Here is a 9,200-nt window from a genome sequence, read left to right on the forward strand (position 1 = left end):
CATATTAAAAGGGCTATTGCCCGAAACAAGTGGCGCTTTTGTCACCCGGCACTAGACCCCTTTTAAAATGGTGGCGAATACATCGCTGGTGTTAACGGGGTGGGAAGGCGACCAACCCCATTTTGAGGCCATTACAGCCCTGTTATGCAGGCGAAGGCAGTGAAAATCGACCTCTGTGTGTTTGGTGATCGCACAGGTGATTTGAAATCTGCAGTTTGCTTATGCACTTCTGTGAACTATGCTCATCGTGTTTAAAAGCTGGGGTTTGATCTCTGGTTCGGGTCGCCATTTCGCCAACCCTCCATGATTGTCCTGGAGTCTCCAGGGATTGAAGATTAATCTCCTGGAACAGGCAACCCAGGGAGAAAAATCGTAGGCATATTGTATTTTCATTTTCTTTGAATACTTTAATTTATTAGTTATAAAATGGGAAAAGAGGCTGTTTGACTGAGTGGAGGTGGGAGGTCAGGTGATGAAACCTCAAGGAATACGTCTAATCAGAATTGGCAACCCTTGATCTTGACTATGTTTGTTCATTGTGCCTTTTTTATTAGCTTGTGTAGATTAACTTGTATCACTTCCCTAGTTCAAGTAACATTTTGCTTTATAAAAATTGTTTATGTAAGTTTTCACAGTACGACATCAGCTACAATAAACAAATGTACAAGTAATGACAAACTGTAACTTCAGACTTGAAAAGCCGAAAGGATTTGAATTTTAAATGCACAATGCAACAACTGTTCTGTATATTTTCCTGAGTACTTGTTAACTCAGTTGTAGACCTATACAATCCATTACCTTTAAGCCAGACACTCCCAATGCTAGGAAGCCTGACACTTTTGACCTCTATTAGGGTCATAACATTAACAGAGTGCTCCTCACTCTGTGCTGGTGAAGGTCTGTGGATTTGTGCCATATTTTTGTTTGGTCCAATGTCATTCTAATATGTATGGCAGTTCATCCTTAATTGCATCACTACAAAGAATCTATTTGTTGTATTTTATGTTTCACTGTTTACCTTCAGTGCATAGTATAAATAAACAGAACTGGTTATGACCAACCTCTTCTTCAATAGGGGTTTTCAAAGTTTTCCTGTGTGGCTTATTGCCTGTGAATATTGACATACTCCCAGTGAGCCACTGTGATGACCACAGCCAGCCAACACCAGCTGTCAGCTAAACCACACCCAGCCACTATCTTTCCACAAGCAGTGGAGGATTATTGGGCTAATGGAGGTTACAGAGATTGGGAGGGCAAGTTCATGAAGAGATTTAAACACTAGGGCTAAAAATTGGATATGGCCACAAAACAGTCAGTGTCATGGCCCAACAATGTTAAGCTGCGTCAGGTCAAAATGGTCCAGGTAGCATGCAAAATTTGTGCTCAGTCCGCATTAATATGATTATAGTCTTGATCTCAGTGCTAAAACCACTTATTGCCTGTGAATGTTGACATACTCCCAGTAAGCCAGTGTCCTAACTACAACCAGCCACCACCAGATAGGCCAATATCAGGTCCACTCTAATTTCCAGTCATGTTTGGCACAGGCTTTATTCAGTACTTAAAGGGGAGATGCATTGATGCTGCAGCACCTCATTGTAAATCCAGTTCCAACTCCACCTAGAAGCAGACGGCTGAGCCCCAGCGCAGGGAGAGAGCTCACAGATTCTCAGACGGAGCTCTTGAGCCGTGGAGAGAAGGTGGGCTGTCCTCTTCCCACAGATTGGCAGGAAGCCCTTGCCCCCAGACATCCCGAAGGTTCTGGCAGGAGATACTCTGTGGTCTCCAGGTTGACAATCCAGTGCCGCAAGAGGTTTTATGACCTCACACGGCAGGTCAAGGTGAGTGAAGGCTTCAGCAAATGCCATATCACACCATCTGCACCACAAGCCTTTCACACTGCTCAATGCACCACACCCCCAGCACTCACCTACCAACAATCTCTACCTATCACCAGTCACACCTCACAACTGTCATGTATGTACATTCTGTTTGTAGGTACCAGATGGCGCCATTGTTCGAGGCCACTGAACAGCACGGTCATGCTGCTGCTCAGGTATAAAAGGCCAGCCATTTTAAGAGTCAGGCACTTTTGGGCCTAAGTACTCAGTTTGAACCTTTATTGCATATATAACATTTGACGACGAGAATACAAGAACCTTTGTTTGCAAACTGAGCACGATTGAATTTTTAGAGCAATTCGTGGAGGGAGAAGATTGGGCAGACTTTGTGAGCCATTTGAATCAGTACTTCGTGGCCAACAAAATGAAGGGGGTCGACGATGCAGATCGGCGCCGGGCCGTGTTCCTTACGGTGTGTGGTTCAAAGATCTACGGTCTGATAAAGAATTCACTCATGCCTAGTGATACAACAGAAAAAACGTACGAGGAGTTGTGTACATTGGCATGGGAGCATCTCAAGCCAGACGACGGCAACATCATCTTGAGATACAGGTTTTATACACACGTTCGATCGGAGGGCCAGAGCACAGCGGAATTTGTTGCCGGCCTGAGACATCTAGCGGGACCATGCAAGTTCGGGACGGTGTTGGCAGACATGCTGCGGGACTTCTTTGTTATCGGTATCAACCACAAGATGATCCTGCGCAAACTTCTGACGGTGGAGGAGTTGGATTTAAAAAGGGCCATCCACATCGCTCAATCATGTATGACAACGTACAGGAGTCTAAAGCAAATAGCAGTGAAGAACCAAATCTCGGCAAGTACTGTAAATGCGATTGATTCGGCGTTCGGCAGAGCAGCACATGGCAGGGCCTATCTGGCTGAGTTCGCAAAACTTGTGGCTGCCCAAAGTCCGCCAGCAGGAATGTATCCGAATTCTCCGTGATGGCGTTGTGGGAGAAATCATCGGCACCAGCAGTGCCGATTTAAGCAATATAGTTGCAAAGGCTGTCTGAGAGTGGGGCATCTCCAGCGCAAGTGTCCGCAGATGAGCAAGCGAGCTGCGACACACCACGTGGAGGATGAGAGTCAGACTAGCGTGGATCCAGATACGCAATCCGAGATGCCAAAGGAGGAAATGTATGGACTGTACTACTTCATAACCAAGAGTAAACCAATTTTGATTAACGTGAAGTTTAACGGGATACCGGTATCGATGAAACTGGACACTGGGGCGAGTCAATCGATCATGAACGAGAGGGCATTTAATAAGTTGTGGGATACTAAGACTGTGAGGCCCAGGTTGAGCCCTGTTAACGACAAGCTGCGCACGTACACCAAAGAACTGATAAAGGTGATTGGCAGTGCACAAATTAATGTGTCGTGTAACAGTGTGGTTCACGAGTTACCACTGTGGATTGTTCCAGGCAATGGCCCAACGCTGCTCGACAGGAGCTGGTTGGAGAAAATCAGATGCCACTGAAACGACATAAAGGCATTGTCATCGGAGGATGATACATGTGCCCAAGTATTGAGCAAGTTCCCCTCGCTGTTTGAACCGGGCATTGGCAACTTCACGGGAGCCAAGGTGCAGATCCACGTGGACTCAGATGCAAGACCTGTCCATCATAAAGCTCGGGCAGTGCCGTATATGATGAGGGAGAAGGTCGAAATTGAACTGGACAGACACCAGCGTGAAGGGATCATATCACCGGTCAAATTTAATGAATGGGCCAGCCCCATTGTTCCTGTGCTGAAAAGTGATGACACAGTCAGAATCTGTGGAGATTACAAGGCTACGATCAAAGGGTTTCAAAACAAGATCAGTACCCATTACCGAAGGCTGATGACTTGTTTGCGACGCTAGCCGGAGGGAAATCGTTCACAAAACTGGACTTGACATCGGCCTATATGACACAGGAGTTGGTCGAGAGGTCGAAGAAGTTTACGTGCATTAACACACACAAAGGACTGTTTATTTGCCACAGGTGCACTTTCGGAATTCACTCAGCTGCAGCAATATTCCAGAGGAATATGGAAAGTCTACTGAAGTCCGTTCCCAGAACCATCGTGTTCCAAGATGACATCCTGATCACCAATCGTGACTCCAAGGAACATCTGAACAACCTGGAAGAGGTTCTACTGCATTTGGATAGAGTGGGACTCAGACTGAAACGCTCGAAGTGCGTCTTCATGGCACCGGAGATCGAATTCCTCGGGAGGAAAATCGCTACTGATGGCATCAGACCTACTGACGTGAAAGCCAAGGCCATCAAGAATGCATCCAAGCCGCACAACGTGACGGAGCTGCGTTTGTTCCTGGGTCTACTCAATTACTTTGGTAACTTCCTACCTAAATTGAGCACCTTACTAGAACCACTGCACATGCTATTGAGAAAAGGCAACAACTGGTTGTGGGACGCATCGCAAGACAGAGCTTTCGAGAAAGCCACCAATCTGCTTTGCTCGAACAAGTTTCTGGTACATTATGACTTATGTAAACGTTTAGTTTTGGCCTGTGACGCATCGTCATATGGAATTGGTTGCATACTCCAACAAGCCAATGAGTCGGGGAAACTTCAACCTGTTGCGTATGCATCCAAAAGTTTGTCTAAAGCAGAAAGAGCCTACAGCATGATAGAAAAAGAAGCTTTAGCGTGTGTGTGTACGGTGTTAAAAAGATGCATCAATACCTGTTCAGTCGAGGTTCGAACTAGAGACTGATCACAAGCCGCTCATTTCATTGTTTTCCGAGAGCAAAGGTATCAATAGCAACGCTTCATCCTGCATCCAAAGGTGGACGCTGACATTATCTGCCTACGATTACGTCATTCGCCACAGACCTGGCACAGAAAATTGTGACGATGCTTTGAGCCGGTTGCCGTTGCCCACAGTGGAGGTGGAAACGCTGTGGAAATTTACTTTTAAAGTTACATTTTCTGTTAAATGTACCCTTTTGAAATAAAACAAAATGGAGTTTCAGTTCTCTCAGAAGCCCCTGCAGCAGACAGCCTGTTTCTGCATGAACATAGTAACCTTTACTGATAGCTAATTAAAGAAAGGCAGAAGCCATCTGTGTGAGTGAAGGAACCTTGAATTTACCCTCCCTAATAGAAAGAATGTCCTGTTAGAATTATACTCCCCATTAGTAACTGTCGCTGTGCTAAACCTTAGAAGTATTAGATAAAGGCTGTATAGATAAGTAGGGAATTAAAACAAGGATGTAATGTTAATTAATTATTGAAGAACTCCTTATCTGCATTTGCTGACCGAAAGAACAGAACTGATACACGTGATGGAACCATAATTTCTTGTTTGTTCTTCTGTATAAAGATAATGTGATTTTGAACCTCTGTAGAAGTCTTTGCTGAGCCTTTGACTTAGCAAGGCTTTTCCTTGTAGCAAGTAAAACTTATTAAAGCAACATCTACTGAGCTGTTTATGTCAGAGTTTCATTTTTTCTAGTTCAATTGAGAGTCGAGATTTCGACAGTTTCTTGGAGGTTCCACCAAGATCGCGTACCCTCTATTCTGTGAGTAAACAGACGCGGACATAATGCTTCTTCAGTGAAGGGCTTAACTGACCAGAATAAGGTGAGCCTTTTGCTCGCAAAGGGTCTCTTTACTGTTGAATCGCATATGTAATCTGTTGTCCACAGTGAAGGTACTGCGATCTATGAGACTCGACATTTAAGAGCTAAAGTTATTTTTATAATCATTTCCTTCTCGGCCTGTAGGCAGAAGGGATCTGATCCTGAAAATATCCGATCTGGAAACAGCCCGGGGAGATCTTCATTAGTATAAGGTAAAAGAGCGCTATCGATCGAAAAAGGGACAGGGTCCCTGTGCGAGGAAGGGACAGGGTCCCTGTGAGAATCCTTGAAAGATAGGATCAAGATCCTTGAAAGACAGGATCGGGGTCCTTGTGGGATAAGACCATTTTAGATAAGTTAAGGACTCAGTCTGTAGTGACGTAAAACGCAGACTGAGAATTGACTATATGTTTAGATTGAGTTTAAGGCTATGATTTGTATACCCGCGTGGATGTTGTTTGTCTTAATTGTCATTGTTATAGTGTTGTGTTCAGTACTTTTGTGCAATATTGCAGTTAACAAAACGGGAAGAGTCACTAGGGAAAATTGTGATTCAGAAAAACAAAAATTGATTGAGAAAAGAAACAGTGACTGATTGATCAACTACAGTTCATGCCAACATCTCTCACACACCCAGACTGAGCCTGAATTAAGAGCCTTTTCAGGCCACGAGACGGCCAGGAGAAGTGGGCGTAGAGAACTCGTTGACTGAAAGGATTGTGAGATCAGAAAATGTGAAAGATCTTAATCATCCAGAATGGGTGCCGGAGCAAATAAAACACCACCAAAGGGCACACCAGCCTATTTTATGCTCCAGAATTGTGGCCAGTCTTCAATTGACCACCTAAAAATTGGGTAAAGTGGACTAACGGTGAAAACAGGCCATTTCCATCCGATGGTTCAGTAGTAAAAAAAAAGGCCTGGGTTCCGATTCTTCGAGCCCATGTAAAAATAACAGAGGAAGTAAATCAATATGAAAAAAAAAGAAAAACCTGATAGTTGATGTATGGATCCAAAAATAGAGCCGGCCAAACAATAAGCTTTGTCGAGTGGAGAGAAACTTTTGTGAATGTCTGTCTTTGAGTGAGAGTGCTTGTGTAAAATTTTTGACTGCTGAATGAATGAAAGTCTGTTTGGGAAACTAGTGGAGTTGTCTGCTGTATTAGCTCCACCCACTTTTTCAACAGAGTGAACGTTTTTTTAACCCTTTGTAGTGTTGTCCTGTATGTAGGAAGTTTTAAGTTAAAAAACGCAGGTGTAGCAGTTATAATGGGTGACTTTAATATGCACATAGATTGGGCTAGCCAAACTGGAAGCAATACGGTGGAGGAGGATTTCCTGGAGTGCATAAGGGATGGTTTTCTAGACCAATATGTCGAGGAACCAACTAGGGGGGAGGCCATCTTAGACTGGGTGTTGTGTAATGAGAGAGGATTAATTAGCAATCTCATTGTGCGAGGCCCCTTGGGGAAGAGTGACCATAATATGGTGGAATTCTGCATTAAGATGGAGAATGAAACAGTTAATTCAGAGACCATGGTCCAGAACTTAAAGAAGGGTAACTTTGAAGGTATGAGGCGTGAATTGGCTAGGATAGATTGGCGAATGATACTTAGGGGGTTGACTGTGGATGGGCAATGACAGACATTTAGAGACCGCATGGATGAATTGCAACAATTGTACATTCCTGTCTGGCATAAAAATAAAAAAGGGAAGGTGGCTCAACCGTGGCTATCTAGGGAAATCAGGGATAGTATTAAAGTGGCATACAAATTGGCCAGAAATAGCAGCGAACCCGGGGACTGGGAGAAATTTAGAACTCAGCAGAGGAGGACAAAGGGTTTGATTAGGGCAGGGAAAATGGAGTACGAGAAGAAGCTTGCAGGGAACATTAAGGCGGATTGCAAAAGTTTCTATAGGTATGTAAAGAGAAAAAGGTTAGTAAAGACAAACGTAGGTCCCCTGCAGTCAGAATCAGGGGAAGTCATAACGGGGAACAAAGAAATGGCAGACCAATTGAACAAGTACTTTGGTTCGGTATTCACTAAGGAGGACACAAACAATCTTCCGGATGTAAAAGGGGTCAGAGGGTCTAGTAAGGAGGGGGAACTGAGGGAAATCTTTATTAGTCAGGAAATTGTGTTGGGGAAATTGATGGGATTGAAGGCCGATAAATCCCCAGGGCCTGATGGACTGCATCCCAGAGTACTTAAGGAGGTGGCCTTGGAAATAGCGGATGCATTGACAGTCATTTTCCAACATTCCATTGACTCTGGATCAGTTCCTATCGAGTGGAGGGTAGCCAATTAAACCCCACTTTTTAAAAAAGTGACTGACACAGGATGAAGACATCATGACTGCTGCCAGGATAGCGGGCATTGACCATCAGGAAGCGCTGGGTATGGTTGTACACCAACTGCACATTAAATGAGTGATAGCCTTTATGGCTACAGAACATCTCAGGATTGTTATGCGGCGCCTGCAAGCCACGTGGGTGCAGTCGATGGCACCCTGCACCATGGGGAAGCCTGCTATCCCAACAAAGCCACATACGTGCTCAGAGAGAAGAAAAAGTAGCCCTTCGCCTAGTGTAGAGAGCCTCAATGACATCCCAGATGCAGCGATGGATGGCGAACTGTGAGATTTGGGGGTACAGGTAATAGATCATTAAAATTTCATGAATAGGTACAGAAAATAATTAAAAAGGCTAATGGAATGCTGGCCTTTATAGCTAGTGGACTAGAATACAAGGGGGTAGAAGTTATGCTGCAGCTATACAAAACCCTGGTAAGACCACACCTAGAGTACTGCACCGCACCTTAGGAAGGATATATTGGCCTTGGAGGGAGTGGAGCATAGGTTTACCAGAATGATAACCGGACTTCAAGGGTTAAGTTACGAGGAGAGATTACACAAATTAGGGTTGTATTCCCTATAATTTAGAAGGTTAGGGGACGATCTGATTGAAGTTTTCGAGCTATTAATGGGAACAGATTGCTTAGCTGGAGAGAAATTATTTCCACTGGTTGGGGATTCGAGCACTAGGGGACATACTCCAAACATTGGAGCCAATGTTTCAGGAGCGAAATTACGAAACACTTCGACAGCCAAAGGGTGGCAGAATTTGGAACGCTCTTCCGCAGATGGCAATTGTTGCTAGATCAATTGTTAATCTTAAATCTGAGATTGATAGCTTTTTGTGAATTAAAGGTATTAAGGTGGGTATATGGAGTTAGGCCGCAGATCAACCATGATCTCATTGAATGGCGGAACATGCTTGACCTACTCCTGTTCCTAGATGTTAGCTATGTCTCCTGCTGTAGACTGGAAGGATCCGCCAGCGAAGAGAATGAGGGCCATGGTGACCTTGACTGCCACTGGGAGAGCTGTGGTGGCCCTGCTCTTGGGCTGCAGTTCTGGTTGCAGAAGGTGGCAGAGTTCAGTGATCACCAGTCGATATGAGAAGTGCTCTTGGAATATCCTTGGTGGGTTAGGTCTTATTTTGAGAGCCTTCCTGGCTCTCCTCCTCCCTCTGCACACACCTTCTCTTCTTTGTTGCCTCCGCTCCCTCTCCCTAAGTATTCGAGCGCAAGGGGACCTGCCAGTGCTCCCATGACTGTGAGCAAGTGTTGTGAGCAGAAGCCTTTAAATAAGAATGAAGGCATTCTCCACTTGCAACGACATTCCCTGTTACCTTAGAACCTTGA

The sequence above is a fragment of the Pristiophorus japonicus genome, chromosome 21 (assembly GCF_044704955.1).
Source record: "Pristiophorus japonicus isolate sPriJap1 chromosome 21, sPriJap1.hap1, whole genome shotgun sequence".
Taxonomy (NCBI): Eukaryota; Metazoa; Chordata; class Chondrichthyes; family Pristiophoridae; genus Pristiophorus; species Pristiophorus japonicus.